Source organism: Augochlora pura, chromosome 6, assembly GCF_028453695.1.
Source record: "Augochlora pura isolate Apur16 chromosome 6, APUR_v2.2.1, whole genome shotgun sequence".
Lineage (NCBI taxonomy): Eukaryota > Metazoa > Arthropoda > Insecta > Hymenoptera > Halictidae > Augochlora > Augochlora pura.
In genome coordinates this window covers 14137625-14160010 of record NC_135777.1, presented here as the reverse complement: position 1 = coordinate 14160010, position 22386 = coordinate 14137625, and the positions used below count along the sequence as shown (strand labels likewise).

Here is a 22386-nt window from a genome sequence, read left to right as displayed (position 1 = left end):
AGTGATAATATTAAATCCCATCGAGCTTGAAATATCGTGCTGCAGCAATTTCAATTTTATCGTATCCTTATGGCTACTGGTTTCGAGCGACGCGTAATTATGCAGTTCGTGCTTCCGCCGCCGACTTGTTGGCGATATTAAATCAGCAGGAGTCGGTCGATTTTTTACGATCGAAACGAGGAAGACAGTGGAGGAGCTGGAGGGTGGAGGGGGGCGCAAAATGTATGCAGCGGCCTAATAATATCTCGGATGAATAATTCCGAAAGCTCCTATTCGAGTTGCATTGTGTTCCGGGAAGAGTATCCTCGCCGGTTTCTTACAGGTTGCCCCGGGATTAACGAGGCTTTACGATATTTTTATGTCCCGGTCGTTTTCTTGCGGCTAATCGGAGGAAGCGTTGCCCGACTGGTTCGCTCGATTATCAGGAACCGGGCGAAACTTTCTTCCCGTCGCGTCGTAAAAGACCGACGCGACTCGCCGGGGCAAAAAAACGCCGGCTAAGAAAGCGATCGCTAGACAAGCAAGAAAACAAGAGGACGTCCACCGGAGGAAAAGCTGCACGGAAGCGACAGAATTCGGCGATTAATCCGTGCACGCCACGGTTAATTAGGCTTAGCCTTCGCTGCCTCCGCATGGCGTAATCCGGCGTGTCGTCTGATACGCTTCTAAGGAAGTTCCGTCGCCTTAACGTCGAAAGGCGACCTTGTCGACGCCTTGACACCGATGCCAACGGAAGCGTCGCCATGCTAATTAGCGTGTCGGTATTCTCGCAGAGCATGCGACACAGGACCGTGTCCTGATGGATCTCCGATAATCACATGCAACCACCCACAGTTCGAACTTCAATCGCATCGGCTAGACGCATTGTTCTGTATAATCATCCAACGAGGCACCAGGCTATTGTACGCGTTCACGCATCGCGATGCCCCAATGCTTCGCGACACAACTTCGATTATCTCAAAAGTTCCTTATGTAATAGGTGCGTTCGATGCTGTTACGCGATTGAAATATTGTTTCATTTCTTCCCAAAAGCTTTAATTGGCACCATTTACTCGAAACATTATTCCGACATGTCATCTACAGACAATTTTTCAAATCAAAGATCAGTATACATTGAAAATTTCTTAAAATATTGTTTAAAACGATGATATTTTCATTTATATTACAACATATAGTATTTAGATTCGTATTAAAAACTTCTTGTATATCAATATTTGAGAGAACGTTATCCAGATAATTATTGAATGTCGACTAAGACTCGTGATGGATATTTGAGGTATTAATGTTAGCCCTTTCTGTTACGTTCGAATAAAATTCAATTCTTTCGTGACGAACATCCGAGCATTGCAGAAACACGGGACATGCAATAAATATAACTATTATTTATTTTTCACGAAACTACACGCAGCGCCGGAAAGTCTGCTGAATATTGAAACAGCTACAACGGTACACATTCGAACGATCACGAAGACGAGAGCCGCGGTCAGTCCATCGAGGATTAAATTTCGAGACTAAAATTGAAAGTACCTTCTTGGAATAAAGGCGGCGGACACGGCCACCGAAATTCGGCGCAACACGTACGCGCCGTATCTCGTTTCCGATCCCCGCTGGGCCAGCTGTTCGACGAGCCCCGCGATCCCGGGCAGGATCTTGGCCGGTTAATTTCATATGCGAAATTGGCCACCGCCCCTAATCTCGTTCAGGAAACGATGACGGCCGAGGGAAGTGGTTCGCGAGGGAGCTCGTCGCAGCCATCCACCGTGACAAAGGGGCTACCAGAAGCTCTTCCATCTTCGAGGCGAGGCTTCGGCGCGACGTTGAGCGGACCGGAGAGCAGAGTAGAGCAGTGCGGAGCGGAGCGGAGCAGAGTAGAGCAGTGCGGAGCGGAACGGAGCAGAGATGAGCGGAGAACAGGGCCACCGAACCTCCGGCAACAGTTAATTCAATCGACGATGAACGCACGCGGCAAATTCGTGGGAGAAGAGGCTGACGCCCCGGGTACGGAGGTTCGTTAACTGCGCGACGACCGTTCTTCGCATTGTCGTATTCGACCGATTGCGGAACTCCCCCGCCGACTTCGTCGCCGAGTTTCAACGACGCCTTCGAGGCCGACGCTCGCGCTAGTCCTCTCCAATTACGGGGTTTCCGGCTTTAACCGGACCATCTTCCCCTTGCCCTGCCCGTCGCAGACCGTCTCGCACCTGAACCGGAAGACGCGTGTCCTTTCGGGCAGGGCACGTACGAGCCGTTTTAATTTACCACGTGGACACCGATATCCTTTTTCAAGCCAGCAGGATTCGCGCGTTCTTAATCCTCGTTACACAATTTCATACGACGCCATGTCGGTCCGAATGACCTATTTAATAATTGTTCAGACAATTTTGCTTGCACGATTATTGAGATTTTATAGAGTTACTTTCACCGGATAAGAAAATTTACTCGTTCGAACACGTATTAATATAGATATTGCAAATAATCGAAGTATATCCAATTCAATTGTTCTTACAAAGCATTATAACTAGATCACGGATTTTGTCCTCTTAGCAATAATGGATGACAATATTATAACGAGGGTTAATGACTTGATATAACGGTAATAGCTTCAGAGGAACTCGAGACTGTTTTAATATTGGTATTACTTTGTTAAAGTTGTTGAGATTAAAAATTTACTTTTTAATTGCCATCAAGATTCGCATTTTAATTGCAATGAGGAGAGCAGAACGTCCAAAAAAATCCAAACTAATCTTTTATCGCCCGGTATATTTGATGTTCGTTTGTTCTATTAAAACTGAGCGCGATCGTAAAATTTCAATTCGCCGGGTAGAGGAGTGCCGACCGATAAGAGGATGTGCAGACTATATCTACTATTTGTTCAGCGTTGCATTGATACGAGAAACGGATGTAGCATAATGCAATTAGGGTAGAATTTTAGCGCGGTTTGTGGCATATTGATTGCGGGCATTTGAATAATTATTACGTACAATTGATTGAATAAACCATTATTCTTAATTATGTTTTAACGCGCTATCGCCCCTAATAGATAATTAACCCGTGACCTTATGATATTGACGCAGACGCAGGGCGACATTATCGATTCCAATTTCATTAATTGGACCGAGTTTCCACCTGTTTTTGTTGCGCGAAAGCAATACAATTCTCCCGTCGTCGCATACAACTAATTATTTCTTGTAAACACAGATTCGACCGAATTCTAGTCACAAATTCTGACCGGACACAAGTTTCCGGACCCGCGAAAGACGTTATAATGCAAACAGTTAATAACAAAACGATCTCGCTGCATCCACGTTTCAGCGTGTTCTCGTTCCATTCCGACGCACCATGTTAATAGAGGACTCGTTTATCGGAACGCGTGCAAAGCTTAATAATGTGCACAGTATTAGCAGCAGCTTATTGCCGGCCGTTTGTCGTCGAATGCTTCCTGGAAACCAATTCAAAAGCCGAAAAGTAATAATTCGTTCCCGTCCGGATTGCGCTCACACACCACAGAATAATGAAAACAGGCGAAATCACGCGAAGACCGCGTTGCCCGGGGGCATGCGAGAGATACGGGCTGGAGAGGGAGGGAGAGTGGAAGAGAGGGAAAGAGAGAGAGAGAGAGAGAGAACTAGCAAATGAATTTCACAGCGAAACGAGCACAATTTTCAGTGCCGATAAGTTCCGGGACAAACGGGGACCCAGCGTTTTTAACGCGAACCGATGAACTGGCATAGTCGCGTGCCTTGTTCAACGTAGCTCGCTCTTCGATTTGCACGCCGTTGGTCAATTTGTTTATTCGATTACGACGCGCGCCAGAATCAATTTCCCCGGTAACTCGGAAACATTGTTTCCAGCCGGAGAATTTACGCGTTTTCTTTCCCCTGACCCAGTTCCATCGACGCGACGGGAAAGCACGGCCACGCTCTCTGGCCGGCTTGTCTGGATAATGAATCGCGCGCAAATGTCAACTCAGCTGACATTGCAGCTCACCGTCAACGTAGCAAGGTATTTCTGCATAGGTGTTCCCCGCGTGGATCCCGTATCACCAGCGATAACGGCCAGGATATACGAAAAGAAGATAAACTCGTCTCTGACGCTATTTATTCAGTTTAGTAATTTAATTTGTTTCTCGATTGCTGCGATTTTAGCGCTTTCATAGAACAGTTCCGTGTTATCGCTAAAAGAGTGAAATCATTCTGGAGATGGAAGTCTGCTCTACTTCCTACTGTTTATTTTACTGAAAATTTGCTAGCATGTCGGTGGATACCGAGACAAACAAGAAAAGAAAATCCGATGTGCTGTAGTCGGGGATTTAGTGCCAAATTAATTTCAACCTTAAAATATCAAGTACGATACCCTTTACGATTAAGATATCGCCGATTATTATTAGACTGCTGATTTTATGCAGTAACACGAATAAGAATAAACAAAATATCGTTACATTGCCTCCAAATTAATAAGATGAATGGAAGAAGCAACAATAGTGCGGATAATTCATTTTCCACGTAAAGATCTACAATACATATAACCCAATAATACCTACCAATGTTCGTGGTCTTTAACACTTCACTGACCGGTCATTCGGCCGTAAACATTTAGGTCAATGTTAAATTTTCGTTTCCATTTTGATCTTATTTATTTTATTAATCGCAAGAGATATTTAATGTTTAAAAAATTATATAATAACATGGAAGCTTGCGGTAGCACCATTTAATATATTTATCTCAATGATAGGCAATAAATTATTAGTTACCACGACAACCGATTCGCAAAGCTATCGATCGTAAGAAAAAGCCGATTTATAGGCTACCGGTCGATAGAGTGTTAAAAATTCGAATGAATTCTCTCGCGTCTCTTTTGTATAGCAACAGAGACATTACCTCAGCTTCACATTTTAATCATAAAATGAACGTACGCGATCGGAAACATTGGTAATAACAGCGAAAATTGAGAGCAGCCTTGAGAGCAACTAATTAACAACGATTCGCGCAGAATGTTGAATAAATCGTGATCCTTGTATCCAGGCAGGCTAATAAAAATCGGGGGAACTGCATCGGAGAGACAGGCTCGAAGCGGAAGAAGCCGAGCAACGCGGGCGTCCGTTAATGGCGTTTCGCGGCTAGATGAGCCTGATCCCGTCGAGAATTATTATCGAGTTCGACGGTCGAACCATCAACCGGTTCGCCGTGTATTATCTTTTGTTCCCGTTTCCCTTCTGGTTTTTATCCGGGGGTTTACCTTGTTCGCTGTGCCGCGCGATTTTAGAGCCACTCGGCCGAGTCGGCTCCGAGCGCTCGTTTACTTAGCCGCGTTACGTAAGGAGCCATTTCTGTCGAAAGTAACGGCGGTCTGGTTAATAAGCGAACCGCACGGACCCCGCATTAACTGGTCGGCGATATTTCGAGTTTGTTTCGACGCCGGTAATGCTCTCGTTCCGACGCGAGGACAAGCTTTGCTATCGGATTACCAGCCGGCGAAACTATCCTGGGATCCAGGAGCCAGCGCGCCTCGAATTCGACCGGTTGTTCCCTCGCGAAGGAAAGTTGGACAACAATCGTGTTACGAAAGGGAAGACGAATAGTCGAGGCCCGACGCGTTCTGATAAGTACGCGATGAGTAAACTGCGAATCTTTATGCGAAACAAAAATTGTCTGCGCCAGTTGCGAGATACAGGAGGTGCCGTACGCATTCACTTGTCTCGTTCGTTATTTTAATAGTTAACTGCCGCGTCGACAATCTCTAGAATTTCATAAAATTGAAATTGAATTATTCGAAGCGACAGAATTACGTTTTATTGATCCGAATAAAATTAGGGAAAGGTGATACATTAGACAGCAAATTAGTTTTTAGATCTGGGCAAGTAATCCCGTTAACCACGTACAATTGACGCATAAAGTAGATTGACTGCGACAGTATTTGACTATTGTTCAGATGTTTCTATTCTCTTAATCTATTTCATTTTCGTCATGAGTGCATGAAATTCTAGCGGCGAGCAATCAATAAAAGCTAATCGAACTCGTTTCCCGTGCCATCGAGATGAAAATAGAATAAAAATCCCATCGTTCCAGTTGCCCGACACTCTAATTCCCTATAACTGCATGCAATCTATGTACCGATTAATGACCACGGATCGAATAAGAGTAGACGACGATTCACGCGATGTCACGGTCGTACCGTGGGAAATCGAGGTTTTCCCGTGCGAGCTCCGGCGTCGAGGGAAATGCGCGCCGTCCCGTTTCCGATGTAATTAAATTTGCAGTTTTTCCAACGAGTTTCCGCGCGAGAACGAAACACTCCCGGCGCCCGCTTCTCGCCAGCGGGAAGTTTCGTTAATCGGCTCGCGAGGATCTCGGAGCACGACCCAATTTGCCTGCGAGAACTTCCACGTCTCTGTATCGCGTTCGGGGATCACCGAATCGGCATCGAACGCTTTGGAAACGAAACGGAACGAAGGGAACCGAAGCGAAGCGATCGCGTTTCCAAGCGGCGCGACGGAATTCGCCGCGGGAAAGAAACCCGAATCGGTCTCGCGCGCGCGCGCGCTCGCGCGCAATTACGCGTTTCCATCTTCCCACGTCAATCGTATACGCGTCCGACTAGCGACTGGACACGCACACAACGGCACGCATCCACGCGCGCGCCAGGTCGAGGCGAATGCGCCTCTGTACCTTCGATTCAAGGTTCCCCGCGATCCAGATCTGGATCGCGGCTTCGCTCGTCATCGCGGGCCTGATCTCTCGGGAATCATCGCGATAATGCCTTTATCGCGTGCGTTCAGACCGCAAGATGTCCGTCAGAAGTACCATCGTTCAAGATTTTGTAATTACTTATTGCTGGTGTGCTCTTCTTGAAAAATAATCCTGCTCGCTCTTAACCAGCGAACTGCTATCTACGAGAAGGATGTTTCTTTCGCTGTACGATTTTATACCTATAATCGACTTGTAGAAACTTCTAACGAAACAGTATTACGGTTCTACAAAAGATATATGTACTGCGCTATTACTGAGTTCGTTACAAAATTATGTGCATATGGACGGTGCGGTGTAAACGATTAGTGCCATAGAAAATTCCGATCGGTAGATCGATACAGTTAATGTCTTCGTAAATAAACAATAGATAGCAACAGATTGTTCCTTATAAAAAAGCTTTAATATTTTTATTTATCATTGCATTATTAGTGGAATTGTTATTTTTCTGCAACTACAATAATGTACAAAATTCCTATTTATCTCAATTTTAAGGTGGCTGAGCTTGTAGTAATTATAGCTTGTAAAAATAATAGTAATAATATTATAGCTTGTAATAATAATATATTTATTATTACTCAGTCCTTATAGCAGCAAGATGGCAACTGGACGAATTCAGCCGGGACATATAGAACTTGCTAAATATTGTTACAAACGAGTAAGAGCCATAACATATGAAACGGTTTCAAGACGGAATATCATACCAGCGGATGAATTTGATTGCCAGCGAGAAAGACCACGTAAAATTGTCTTCGCTGTGTAAATGAAGTGATAATAATAAATAATGCAGCAGGTTGTTGCCACTTCTGCAAAGAAGGTGGTTCATTGTAGGAATTAACGAGAGAGCATTTCCTTGCTCTTCCAGCTCGCTCGCGAGGCGCGTCGCCGCAAACTACGCGAAGTGGCCCATAAAAATCAGGACAATGAAAAATTATCTGTAGAATGGAATTCCTCGTGGTAAAAATAAGCTGGGAGTGCGTCGTAAACGCGCGAGGCTCCGCAGTGTAAATACACCGTCGAATTCAAGATTAAGGGAGCAGATAAGCTGGAACGAGACGGAACGAGGAAAGGAAGAAAACAAAGGTGAGGTTCAGCAGGTAACGAGCGCAGCTATCGGAGCTTCGCACGCGACAGCGCTGCGGAATGTTAACTTCGCGATGGCTTCGCCAAGATTTCGCGAAGATTCCGCGAAGATTTCGCGAAGATTTCGCAAAAGGTTGCTGCGATACGAGGAAGAACGAGAAGGGCTTCGAGGAACAAAAGAATCGACAGCGGGAGAAAACGAATTATATCAGCTGGTCGCTCGGAAGCAATTTCGGAGCGGAGAAAAGCTGTTCAACGGGTGAAAGCTATTCTTCGTGACACGAGGAAAGTTGCGGGAGCAAAAACGCGCGTTCGGCCGGGACGTTCTCGAGCGATCGGCAATTACCCGTAGCCGGCGTCGGGCTCCTCTTTCGATCGCGTCGGACCAGCTGCGATCGAGTGTCCCCTTTAACACCGGTAACGCCGAGCCGCGGCGCTAAATGGTTTCATTAGGGGGGTTTCTAGGCCGCGGCACGGCGCGGCGCGGCGATGCGGGAGACGCGAGCAGGCGAAACTCGCCGCTGCCGCTGCCGCTGCGAGATGCCACTGCGAGATGCCTCTGGGAAGATAGCAGAGGCCGAGCAGCGTCCCATCGCGAACCACGTAATTCCGAAATCTGCGGCAAGCTCGCCGCCGCCGCCGCCGCACCGCCGCACCGCCGCGCCGTGAACCAAACGAGTCGGTTAATTAAACCGGCTGAAATCATTAAGATAATTGCGCTCGTACGGACGCCGCTCGGCAACGCTCGGCACCGCTCCGCGCCGGGATGAACCAGCTCGCCGCGCGTTCCCGACCGCATCGCCGACGTTTCCACAGGACCTATCTCGGAGATTGATCGGCAACGAGAGCGGCGATATTCGGAGAACGTTTCATTATCGCGTGACAAATTAAACTTTCCTCCGATTACGCTTCGAGCACGGTTCCTTCTAACCAGCCGCCACGAAAATTATTTAGATTCTCAAACTCGGGGACTCGGGAAGCGGGTCACCCCGCTCGTACGCACGTCGCTACATTGCTGCTCCTTTTTGTTGGTTCAACCTTTTACACTCGAAACGGCGACTCGGAGCCACCATTTAAAACTGTATTCGCATACATTTTTATGTAATTGAGATTACATGTAGCCAGAAGGTTGTTAACCCCTTGCCTGTATTACAACGAGTCAGAATCGTCGTGGAGATCTCTAGTAATAAGCTGTTGGATATGGGTGTTGTTCCTTTAAGTCTCAATTAAATTCTATTCTCTTGTCGTTAATATTTAAACGTTCAAGCAGGAGAAAATACACGATGAATATAAATTCATCTTAGAAATAGCTACAATCCGAAAAGTTCTAATGTGTGTATTGCAACAGTAAATTGATAAATATCCGAGTATTGTATTAGTAAATTGGTAAATATCCAAGTGTTGTATCTGCGGATTGACTCAATGTGGATTACGTCAAAGCAATCGTAGAAAATTGAATACGTCAGTAAGGCTCCAACAGATGATCAGCCAGCTCGGTCGGTCAACCCATTTACGATCACCGGCAATCACGAGTCAAACATGTGGACATCACGTGCAACAGATCTAAACGAAATCCCATTACGAATGAATCACGGCATTGACAACACGAGACAACAACACGCTACTTCCATTGATTGTTCGCCCCATTCCTTCTGTGAAGACGATTCCAAACACGACGATACGCCAACAAGAAAATTCGGCAACTACCACTCGACTGGCGTACATAATCCTCTTACATAGGACCTCTGGTGTAGTTTCGACAGGGCGTCACGAAACGCTAAACTGAACAGAACAACGCAAACAAGTTCGCAGTACATTTATTAAGTTAGAAATGTACATTACCAGCCCGGCTCGACCAGCGTCCTTCAACCCTCCGTTTATTGTGCCGTAGTCACGGCTAGCAACAGCGTGGAGAACCGCAAATATGTATCAGCAGAATATCAGCGTGAATCTGAAATGACTCCACGGCACAGGGGGCCGTGGTTCAGTAGTCCGAGGGTCAATATTGTCGCGAGCGGGCGAAACGGGATTTACGAGCCCGCTAAATTCGGCACAGGAATTTACAGTATTCGCGGAGGAAACAAGACGAGTATTTCCGGCGAGTATTTGGAGCGCGAAGGCTCGCGTTCCCCGCGTCTTTTAATCGCGAGGCGCCGCGACGCCTGAAGAAATCGACGCTTGTCTCGTTTCCCTCCGGTGCACCGGCCGTATGCTCGTTACTCGCGGGTAGGTGTTGCTTTTAGAGGAAGCGCATTCGAGACGCGGTGTCGCCTCTCCGTCGAAAGAAAGGAAAGAACGGTGAGTGGGGCTCGATGAAGAGGAGCCTGTACACGTTCGTTTAACCGTGAAAATTAAACGAGCGGTAGGATGATATTGTGGTCCTCGTTGACGCTTTCTCCGCGAACTGTGGCGTCGCCGTTTGGATGTCTGCGCCTGGTCGGGCCGAGGCTTTACGATCCCGTGACGCCGCCGCCGCCGCCGCCGCCGCCGAGAAAACGAGAACTGGGAAGAAAGTGCACGCTGAGAAAACTTTCGGACCGTCTCTACCTTCCGTGACGTCGGCGATCCGCGAGCGAGCTTTGCTTTTTCGGGCTACAATAATATTTTTGCTCCGCCTCTGTTTCTTAGGATAACCTTAATGCCGCCTCGTATCTGATTCAGCTGTTTCGCGGCACGAGAACCGCTCGCCGGTTCTGTATTCGCGCTACAAACGCTCGCCCCCGGTATGAATGGCAACCGCGAATTAAAGCGGAAAATCCGAGCCGAGAGACCAAAAACCGAAAATCGGATTTAATCCGTTGGTTCTCGGCAGATCGCACGCGCGCAATTTTTTCAAAATATTCCGTCGCGAAAGGGGATTTATATTCTGTTTGACCATCGTAAATCCGCTTTAATAGAGTTGAACATTTTTCATGCACGCGTAATGCCATTCTCTTTGCTGAAATTAGCAGCACAGCGGCTGCGGAATTTAAACGACCTTTACGTGTCTCTGCAGGTTAATTATCTTGTCCTCCGTAGCCGAGCGCAAAATTCCTCTGTTTCTGTTGGACCGAAGGAACTCCGGTCGCGGAAGATGCTCAAGCGAGGAACCCGGGCTGACGTGCCCGGTAAAATTAGGATCGCAGTTGCCAGTCGTACGCGAGAAAAATGAAAACTGTGTTTACGTTTCGGAACTAGCTGGAAATCGGCGTTCCATCGTGCCGCCCCATCGAGCAAAGAGATCCTCGGCTTTTCGGGATAAAAATTCAATTACCGTGGCAGTGGAGCGCATACGTCGCGCCATTGTCTCCGACTTGATCCGTTCCGTGATGGTCTCCGCGAGCCGAATGCCTGATTCTTGAGCGGGCCGACAATGCCGCGGGACAATGGTGACGCGGATATTCCCTCGACCTATATTCCACCGCGGGCGTTTGATATTTAAATACACGCCGGCCGGCCGCTTCGAGAACAAAATTCGTACCCCCGTAACCCCGGGGCCCTTTTATTTCAGCTCCTTGAATCGGAGCCCGATTTCCCGGCGTCTTTTCGTCGAACAAAGGCCAGCCCCGGCCGACCACTTGACCGGCCTTCAATGGAAATGGATCGCGGCCGCGATCGATTCGATTCGTCGTCTTCGAAACACCTAGGCTACCTGTGTCAGACTCCGACACCTGCTACAGTACTCTTTCCAGAACACCGGCGAAATCATCTCTGAACTAAATGACAAAATTTTAGCATCACCATTGCAGAATACACTTGAAATTATCGATCATTTTTTTGAATGGTTCTTTATCATATTGACGACATAAAAATTAAAATTGCGATACCGATCATTTTGTTTGGTTCTGTAGGTGTACACACAAAAGATAATACTATAATATTATATATAAATGAAGCTGACACAGTAAATAATGCACACCTATAATTGTTTATTAAACACAATTATGTTGTGTGAGTGGTGGATTTTTCATTGGGGAAGAACCAGAAAACAATATTAGCTTTTGAATTTGAAAGCTCCGAATTCGTACAAAAGCCTCTAACAGAATGTCACATATGTATTAAAGAAAAAAAAACAAATGTTATTAGAATTTTTATTATACCAAATGTATAAGCTTTATCTTTCTAGTTTTGCTTTTATTAATTAAACGACTTTGATATTGTGTGAATTTTTGGAGTTGATATATTTCACTCAACGTGTTTCCCCTCTACGTTCGGAACACCACAAAAATTGTAAGATTTCTGTCACAAGACAGAGCCGAAATTATGACGATTACCAAAAGGATGCTGTATTGTGCAAGCTGGCTGCCTTTTTTCAATTCGACAGTCCGCACGGTCAATTGAACCGTAGCTGTTGCATCTTGAATTACGCGAACGCTTAAATTACGCGAACGTTTGGATTACGAGAATGCTTGATTTAAGATCGTCGCTGACCCTACCGAGAACCTCCGTTGCGAAGCATCTCGGCTCTGGGACCTGCTATTATGCCGATTAATTTTTTCCGAGTTCGATCGTGTACCTTCGGAACAATTGATCCCCGGCTGTTGCATCTTGAATTATGCGGACGCTTGAATTACGTGGATGCTTGAATTACGTGGATCGTCGCGCCGACTCTATCGGTAGCCCCTTTTGCAAACCGGTGCCAGGGGAAGGAGTTAATCATCGTTTCGTCGGGGAAACGAGCGTGACGAGGGTTGCGAGACCGGCGCGGCGGCGGCGGCGGCTGTCGGCCGCGGGGACTGACTCATAATTCAGCGTTTATTGAACAATGGGCCGCGGTTACTATAGGAACGTGACCACGAAACGACAACAACGGCACGCAATCGGTGCCACGATAGCCCGGAGCTGTGGCCATCGACGCCTGGCTCCGTCGAGCTGGTCAATTTGTATACATCGTGGGTCGAGCTGTCGTCGAAAGAATGCCGGTTGCTCCGAGATCTACGAGGAAAATCCCGGGAAAACCGGATTCTCTACAAGGTGTTACAAAAACAAGGTTCGCTTCGATTTCTTGCCCCTGCGTTCGCCGGCGCTCCGAATAGGCGTGGCTTCGTCAATCCTTCAATAATCAATGACCACGGATAGCGCTCCTGAGGGCAAACCGGGCCCTGAGATTACCCTTCAGAGAAACATTTCAGAATATTGAAATTTTCGTTCCCCTTAGTTTACGATATTAATCGTGTTACCTAAGAATACTCTACCGCGATCTGTAATTACATTGCGCCTTGTACAAACTTGTATATATCATTTGGATGAACGTTGTTTCTTTGCTACAATAGTCGCAAACTGAACAAGTTTACAAATATTACAACGAAATTAGATCTTAAAGTCAGAAGTGTGATCGTTTCATTAAAAACTGCAACACATAATAAACTAAGAAAAGGACAATTATAAATATTTAATTACGGGCTACAAAACACCTATCGAGTCATACAAATGAAATAGACATAATCCGAAACAAAATAAACGTCACAGATGACAAGATTTTACGATAGGCACAGTGGAATTAGTAAAATGATTTTGGATGTTGCCAAAGGAATCAAGTTTTTTGCTGAACTCGTCCCAATTGCTCTTGCGACACAGCTTCGAGATTACACCAATCGTATTATGACCTTGCTGTTTTTATCTAACATAGGCGTGGCCTAATAGTCGTAGTAGGTCTGGAATATTTTCTGGAATATCCGCCGCAATATCTGCGCACATAATACTGTTGTTTGTTTAAAAAGACCACGGCTGACCTGCTCGAGGGTTGAGAATGTCCCGATGATCCATTCGATCAACAAGGAAACGAGTTCCAGTTCGAGCATAGAGGAACTCAATTTTCTAGCTTCCCGATTTATGGATGATCCTGTATGGATCCCGGGCGCGCCGGCTCCTATCACTTACGGGCCAGATGCGCTCCTTTGTATCGGCGATAGCCCGAGATATACACGTGTAGCCCCGGCGACAGCCTGCAGGCTATGTTCAGCAATATGTTGCGGCGCCGATAGTGACCGACTCGGTCTTTTTCGTGTCTCTAGGCGGGTCGGGCCGGAAGAAAGATCCAAGGAGGCCGACGCTCGCGGGGCGCTTCTCTTGTAACCTCTGACGGTGGCCTGATCGAATACGTGTCGGAAATCGAGTTCGCAGCGCGGGGATTAGAGCGGATAACGAGATTTTCCGTGTTTGTACAGAACAGCGGGACCGTTCTGTTTTCATTGAAAACAACCGTGTTCGTTTCTCGCGCGGGACCATCGCGTCCTCGCGGATTATTTAAATTAGCCGAGCGACACCACCCCCGTGTCAACGCTGCCAATTATTTCATCGCTGGACGGGTCCCGTGCTCGCCGATGCTAGCGATCGATGCGCGTCTTTTCTTCGATCGTCCAAGCCTGGCTCCGTCGATCCTCGAAGTCCCGACGAAAGCGGATTATTACTCGAAATTCAGACGAGGATTTCCGTGGGCCAACAACTTTCATTAATTACCGAAGTTTCGATCGTGGATCCGATTCGCTCGCAACGCCGTGCCACGCGTGCAACATTGTCGCGAGTCGCGCGCTGCGCCGTAGTAGTATCGCGATCGATCGCGTCACCGTTGCACGCGGCCGGCGAACGGTGAACATCTGCGTCCCGAGTTTCTACGATATACGTACACTTATGTATGTATATATCGTACTATACTTCGAGGGAACCTCGAACCCGGACACGTTACACCTGAATCACACCTCTCGCTTGCTTCTAATAATGCCGAAAATATTGACGCATATAATAAACTGAACAGGACGCGGTGCGTAGACGTAGCCCAGCTGTCGCGGCCATTATGCACGATCTCGAAGCATAAATTGTACAAGCCGCAGGATACTCGTTGAATGGAGAATAAAATCTATTCTGGGATACTTCATTGGATTTGTGTCACGGAATTATTCAACCGCTTTCGACATTTGTGGACGGTATTCTCGGAGAAATTAATTGTATTTCGAAGACGTAAATGGCGACGTCTTCTCTCGGTTTTATCTCTTACGTGGTGTGCTTTCGGTCTGTTGCAAAATTAAATCTCGTTCGCTTAATTACCGAATTGTTGGCAATTAAATCGAATAAATTTCTGCTACATTGGGAACAACGGAAAAGCTAATAAGTCTGTAACAAATATTTTCCAAAATTATGTTTGCAAAAATTGCCGAATAAAGCTCGGAAGTGTTTTAAACATCGTCGATAGCACGAACGTTATTTAACCCCTTCTCGTACTTTGTCGAGTCCGACTCGTGATGGAAATTACCAGTAAGAAATAATAAAATATGGATGTTATTCTGTTCTTTAAAATTGGAATAAAATTCTAATTCTTTGTTATTAATTTTTAAGCATTTAAGTACATTCAGACGCGGAATAAACACTAATGTTCTGTCCCCTCTAAGAAATTGTGCCAATTGGAAAATTCTCAATCGCGGTGACTTCGAAGAAAATGTTACGTCGAGCGGTTGAGGATTCGAGTAAGTGTAGGTACACGGTGAACATAAATTGTCTCTTTCTTCGAAGAAATTACTACGATCGAAAAAGTTCTAATTATTTTTATGAACATCATGGTACAGCGAGGGTTAAGAAGATTTTTCCATTTTGTCTCCTACGGTTCGAATATCGTCCAAATTGTGCGATCTTCTATGGAAAGGCGGAACAAGCTTTGCATATTTGTACACGGAAGAAGTGCGCATAATAGAAAAAGAAACGGTGAAGCGTAGCAATCGTTACGGCAGAGAACTCTGGATTTCTGCTGGGAATGAAACCGAGCAGGATTCGAAGACAATGAAAATTGAAAGCGAGCGTGTATCGAAGCGTTGGCGCGACCCATGCGCAATATCGATCGGAGAAAGACGGAACTCGAAGGTGCTGCGAAAAGTGTACGTGCCGCCTTGTGACCCGACACGAACGTTATTATTGGTACTCCCCGCGACATAATCGATCGCAGCCGGTCGCTACGGCCGGAGAGAAAAACGCGCGGGACGGCCGGCACGGCACGCGGTCTCGTTTTCACCGCGAAACTCGTGTAATCCGTTCACCCGCGGCACGCGTGCTCGCGTAGTCGCGTGCACGCGCGCCAACGGTCCCGTAATATGCACGCGAGAACATGACAGAGGTCCGCTGAAAACCATGACCCCGATTCCTCCTGACGAGCTAATATCAACGTTCCTCGCGCGTCCCGGTAACTTTTCGTTTGCTACGCGATCGAGCGCTATCCTTGGCTCGATTAGATCGGTGCAAATTGCCCGAGTTTGAAACCGGCTCTGCACTCGACGCCATCGATAATATCGGTTCCCCGGCGCATTCCGTGCCGATTTTCGCTACGGTCTTGGCTAGCTCGCTAACTTACTTGTAAGGAGAAGAGTTTATGGAAGGAATTCTCAAAAGAACGGGACAGAGAAGTACAAGGGCAGGACAATAGAATACAAAGATCGGTATACGTACATACGGACGTATATGTTGCAAGAAATTCTGCCATAGCGTTGGCTGCACTATGAAGTGGTGAGAGGAAGTGTGTGTGAACGTGAGCGAAAAAATCATACATACGAGCGCGTGCGAGAATCAGGGCGAAATTTATTTTGTGTTAACTTAGAATGAAATCTATAAAACATTGGAACCGTTAAATAAAGTGCAGTAATGAGAAAGGTTGGCTACTGAATTTTTAGCTGTATAATCCGAGCCATAAATGGATAATATGTTACGGGACATGTGAGTATTTAATGAAACGAGTACTAGCTACAGTTACATGTGGAAATATAGAGGAATATAATAAATATTGATGAGATAAGAAGGGAGAAAGATAAAAGTCTGGAAATTACAGCGACGCGAAGCGTCTGAAATGGTTCGAATTCTTTTGGCGAACGGTGACGCGTGGTTTTCGGGTTCATTGTAGCTGCCGTGCGAACTTGCAAGGGTGAACGGTCGAATTTCCGGTTGTTTTTTGCGGGGCGTTCGTGAAATCGCTTTTCGGCCGATCTCGGTGTCGCCCGAGGAAACAATTCGCTAGAAAGGCCTGTTCCCCGGGAGAAGTTGTCGGTGTTGTTCGTCGGGGATCTGTGATTACACACCCTGCGCCGAAATTTACCACCGACAACACGTTCATTGTGCTCGGGGACAATGGCCGGGGGACCTTTTAGGGCGGCGGCGTGCAGCGCCCGGCAAATCCGTGCAACAGCTGGAATCGTCGCAAACGACGCAGAAGCGGCCCGAGCCGGAAGTGAGGATCGTTACGCGCGGCGCGGTCAGGCCTGTGTAGAAATTTCGACTATGTTAGCTGCGAATTGTCCCGATGTTCTCCGATCCACCGGAACCCGCTTTCGATCGATACTCGAGCGAGACGCCCTGTGCAACCATGTTCGACGACGTAATAAGCTGTATCACTTACCATACGCAAGGATCTTTCTTTTCAAATGACAGACCGGCTGCGGAACTGGTCGTTACCGCAGACCGAATTATAAGGCTATTCTCCGTCGGACTTTCTCTGCGTAGCACGAATATTGCAACCTAGTGAAAATAATAGTTTGCGGCTGTTTTCCAATCGGCTTTCGTCGTATCAGCCGTTCACGGAATCGAGATAATAGGGCTCCGGCCATTTTCCAATCAACTTTCACTATACCGATCGTCCGTGGCATCAAGATAACGGAACTTCGAGTATTGTATTTTTATTTGGAGAAGCGGAGGTCTAAGAAGCTTTCGTCATGTCCGCGACGCATGTCCCGGCGTTACGACACGTTAAATATTGAATCTTCGTTCGCTAACCCCTATCGCCGCTCTTTATATTGATTTAGTTGGTAAACTCCGGTAATCGAGTTCAAATACGAAGCCCGTAGTCAAGAAGCGGAACTCGGTTTACTGTATTAATCACGTCCTTATCTTTACACCTCTTGGCGCTGAGGTGCTCGCACCACGGTATCCGCGTCAGGCATACTCTGAATGCTGCAACGTTATCGTGACCCATATACCGGATACGGGACCGTAAACGCGTTATTACAATTTACCTAAGCAGAACGTTTATTCCGGGCATGGTTCAATTTGAATCTATTAAAGCCTCTGCAATCAACCCCCACGTCCTCGGCCGAGTATTTCGTTGATGGCAAACGGTAACCATAAAAACAGTATAATCCTCGCCCGATAGACCCAGGTTCGGACCTCATCACGCTCTTATCGAGCTAGGTAAGTGTTCAGGGAATTGCTGGCTGTTATCTACCCCCCCTCCGTTTCCTCCTCCCATCGAAAAGAAACGGAAAGGTTCGAGCAATTCTCCGGACAACGAAATATCTGAGACGCCTTTTTACGTTTATTCGGTTAAATTCAAGACAACCGCCTTCGTCGGGCAATTCCGCAAACGTTTTCCAACGTCCCGGGGGCTGCAAAAAGAACCGGCTCGTTAGCGATCCTTCAGAAAACCGAGAAGAATTTCATCAGACGCCGTTTCAGCGAGCTGGAAACCGCTGGACACCGCAACCGAAACGGAAATCCAGCCAGCTACGTCCGTAATACAATCTCGGAGCGGGCAACGGAGTGTAATCCGCATTCGAACGCAGCTCGCGAGACCGTGCGCTGAATCGGAGAACGTAGGGCCGGGGGCGAAGGACCGAGCTAAGCGCAAGCACACGGTTTTCGTTGAAGCGACAGGCTCGCGCGACTCGCTTTTCCTCCCGCGTCGTTGACGTTGCGCGAGACGCAACAGGGGGACACGGGCGTCTTACGTCACCAGAAAGAACCTGTCAGACACGGCAACTGGATAGTCTCCGAAAAGTATCTCTTTCTTCTCCGGACAGGAAGCAGAAGGAAGGTCGGGCTTCGAGCAGGTACGTTGGAATGCCTTTCGGCAGTTGCACCCCCGGAATTTCTTCCCACGGCCACTAAACTCGAAATCCGCCTGCGTTCTGAAGTGGCCGACGATGCACGATTACACGTTGCCCTAACAGACCCTTCCTTCTCTCTCTCTCCCTCTCTCTTTCTTTCTCTTTCCCTCTCTTCTCCCCTGCTTTCACGTTTCTTTGACGCAGCTCGCGTCAAAGTCGGATTCCGGGGACTGTCGAGGAGTTTCCCTCGGAACATCCACTTGTTCGGGGCTGTTAATCCTGCGGTGGCATACAAGCAATTAAATTTTGTGCTGCTACTCCGAGTGATCTCCAACCTTGGCCCTTGGCAGTCAAGAGTTTTTTCAATGTTTTCTTAGGGAATTAGACTGTGTGCACATCGCTTACAAGACTCAAATTCGGGCTACGAAATCCTCTAATTATCAATGTTATACGCTTAAAACACTTTCTGTGTAAAAATGCAACTGGAATTAACACTATGTCGTCCGGTATCGCCACAGTGGTGTAACGTGCTAATGTATAAGACAAATTTTACATTTATTTACATATGTATATCTTCGAAATTTCATGAAAATTGGCAGACGGGACTGTAAACGCACGGCGGCAAAGTGTTAAGATAATAGATAATCGGTCACTGTTTGTTATTTAATTGCTGTGTCTTTGGTTTGTTTTCGAACATAAGTTTCATAATCAAATAAGACATATTAAATTTTTCATTCTCCTATTCTGTTTATTTTTGAGTAAACAAATGTGATATATTTAATTCGATAAATATAAAGTTAATTATGCCCGAAAACAATGGCAAAGCAGTTGGTCATCCCACAGTAATCAGCTGATTTACAACAACAGTGTTTTTAGACTGTGGATATTTTTATGCAAAATAAAAAGCTAAACATTTCGTTCTTTCTTTGATGATTTTAATTCAACCCTTTAACCGTTTTAAATTGCATCTCATCACTTTTGTCATAAATACATAAGATCCACAGTCCTAACATTATTATGTACATAATTTGCTTATATTTTCGCAACTTCTGAGATAAAACGTACGTAAGTTTTAGAAAGGCTCCACTGCGGTATTCTCTGTTGTCTGGTCAATGGAACAGGACGTTTCCGTGGAACTGCACTTTGAACTTTATATTACAAGATACAGCTGCGTGGTTCCATCAATTAATTTCAGAAGAAGATAACCTTGCGCTCGAGTCCGCGATTACCAAGTTGCCCGGTAAATCCTGCAACACCCGGCCGGCTTTAAAAGCAATCGAAAGTATGGGTCTCCGCTTACCAGCAACCATTTTTTTCAATCTCCAACGACGCGGCGGACGTCGCAGCCAGGAATTTTCTCAGCTGGAAGAGACCCGACAACGTGATAAATTTGCCCGGTCACAAAGGAGCGGATATCTATTTGTCTTCGGGAAGCGCGGCTCGCTTATTTTCGACATTCATTGGCGTCAAGATGCCGCCATTTTGCGAGACATGTGTCCCATCAAAATTTGATTTTCTAATTTTTGAATCCACGTATATGTCTTCCTTGAATAATTGCTTAGAAGATTTTTCAACGATTCTCGGTTATATTAGAAACGTTTAATTTATATTAGATCAATTTTGTATAATGTAAGAGACAATGAGAAACATTAAACTCGAATTACCAAGCATTAAAAGTCAATTAGTTTGTTTATTTTCAAAACATTATTAGACGAAATTTACTACGATTTTGTTATAAAAAAATAAACGCGTGTTGCGAGCGATATCGATAACAATTTCCAGCATGCATATGGGTTATCGAAACATTAAAAATGCATCGCTTGAATTTCCATTGTATGCACCGATGAAAAAAAATGTGATTTTTCTATGTTCCTTTGTCACATACAGTTCTTTTTCACAGAACTACGATTTTCACAAAAAATACAAGTATCTAGAAAATTGCTGCTTCTAACATCCCAATCAAATTTAAGTTATTCGATCCAATGTTATAAAAGACAGTCTCTTTTAAATGGTAACTGCATGGACGATGTATTTGTCCGTAATTGTGCATATGTCCAGCAATTCTGCGTGAAATGATTGTCTGAAAATCGGGCGCTATTATTTTACAATCTGCATAATTGTAAACAGGGGATTCGTTAAAATGACGAGTTCGGTAGTTGTAGAGGAGTTTCGACACGTTGAGAAGGGGACCCTGGGAGGTAAACAACCATCGGAGAAGATTTAATTAGCATTAAGGACGGTGTGTCGAAGATGGTCTGGGGTCGAAAAGGGGTAGATCGTGCGGCGGGCTAGATTTAGTGGCAGAGAGATTTCGACGGAAATGGTAATGAGCGCAGCTCGCACGATCTTTCGTTGGCGCATCTGGCCCGTGCACTCTCTCGCTCGGGCTTCGGGGCTCCCTTCGCCGCGGTGTAATCGACTTCGTGCGCCTCGCCGTACAATTACCCCGTGTCCGAGTGCGATCGAACGCTTCGGTTGCCGCTCCTCGAGGAGGCGGCGCAAAAGTCTCGGCCCGTTATCACACGGCAGCCCGCATTTCGGCCCGTCAAGCCGAATAATTGGATTTCCGTGTGCGCCGCGTTTGTTTGACTTGCAGAATGCGCCGCATATTTTATGGCCGCGCGGATACACGTGATTCGATAAACCTAGAATATTTCGTAATGGATTCCGGCGTTCGTTTACCGAAAATTCACCGTAAACAGCGCGGTGCCGGCGAGCAGAGCGCCCGCCGCTGGTTTTCGATGAATAATACAAACGCAAGATACGCAGCCCGGGGAAACCGTTCCTACGACCCGGAGAGCCTTTTACACGGAAAACACGTGATCGAATTACGAGACTCGATGCTCGACACGCGGCCGCTAATCGATCGACAGCTGCCATCCGGCTAAGAACCTTTCAATCCGGCTACATCGCGTATGGGAATGTAAGCGAACGCTTGCAAATCTTTTTACGAATATTTATCGGATCCAAAAGGTCCTGGAAATTTCGGCGCTCAATTATTTAGCGGGCTGAGTGCCGCGTCACGCGTGGCTGACACAATTCTTTGCGCGGATTCCGAAATTAATATTTATGCTTATACATCGGGCGAACTAAATTTTGTTAAGATTTATGAGATGCAACTGGGTTAACAAGGTTCTCGCTCCGATAAAACCCGACTCTTTGGGTTTATCAAATAGCTTGCTTAACACACGCGGTATTCTTTCGCTCTTTTGAGTCTTGTAATATTGAAATGTACACGCATTTTACGGAAGCTATTTCCATTGCACTCGAGTGGCAGCCCTGAGACACCACTAAAATTGTTCCATCACGTGTCAAAATAATGTTTATACTAACAAAGTTTAAATTTTAAAAGATCTTAAAAGTGAAACTCTTGGCACGAGTCGCAAGAATCATATCAATATAGAGATAATGCACTTTGTCACGTAAAATGGATATACCATGAGCCAGAAAAATTATTTTCGACTTACAGATAAAATGGTTTCGAGTGCAAGGGTTACTTCATAAAGCACCGGCTTTACGTCCTGCCCGTATTGTATGTTTGACTAGGAAGCGGTTATGACTTCCCTGATTTCATATGCCGGACCCCCGACAGGAACGGTCATTTCCGTAAGAGCAGTAATTCGGAACAAGATTTACTCGGTCGTTGAATTTCTTATTTCCACAGGAAAATTCGATTTGAAAGGATTCGTGGCGATCGAACCGCGAGTTGTTATTATTACCGGAAATTTCGGAATTAGTCGCAGAGAGAAGGTAAATTCTTCGCTAACTCCGGACTCTCTGGATTTCGC

At 46.2% G+C, this 22386-nt stretch overlaps 1 protein-coding gene across 3 annotated transcripts in view; it reads right to left on the bottom strand.

The window, feature by feature from the left end:
- LOC144470868 (uncharacterized) overlaps window positions 1-22386 on the bottom strand; it is a 144683-nt gene that overhangs the window by 72150 nt on the left and 50147 nt on the right. The gene's annotated exons all lie outside the window — the stretch shown is intronic.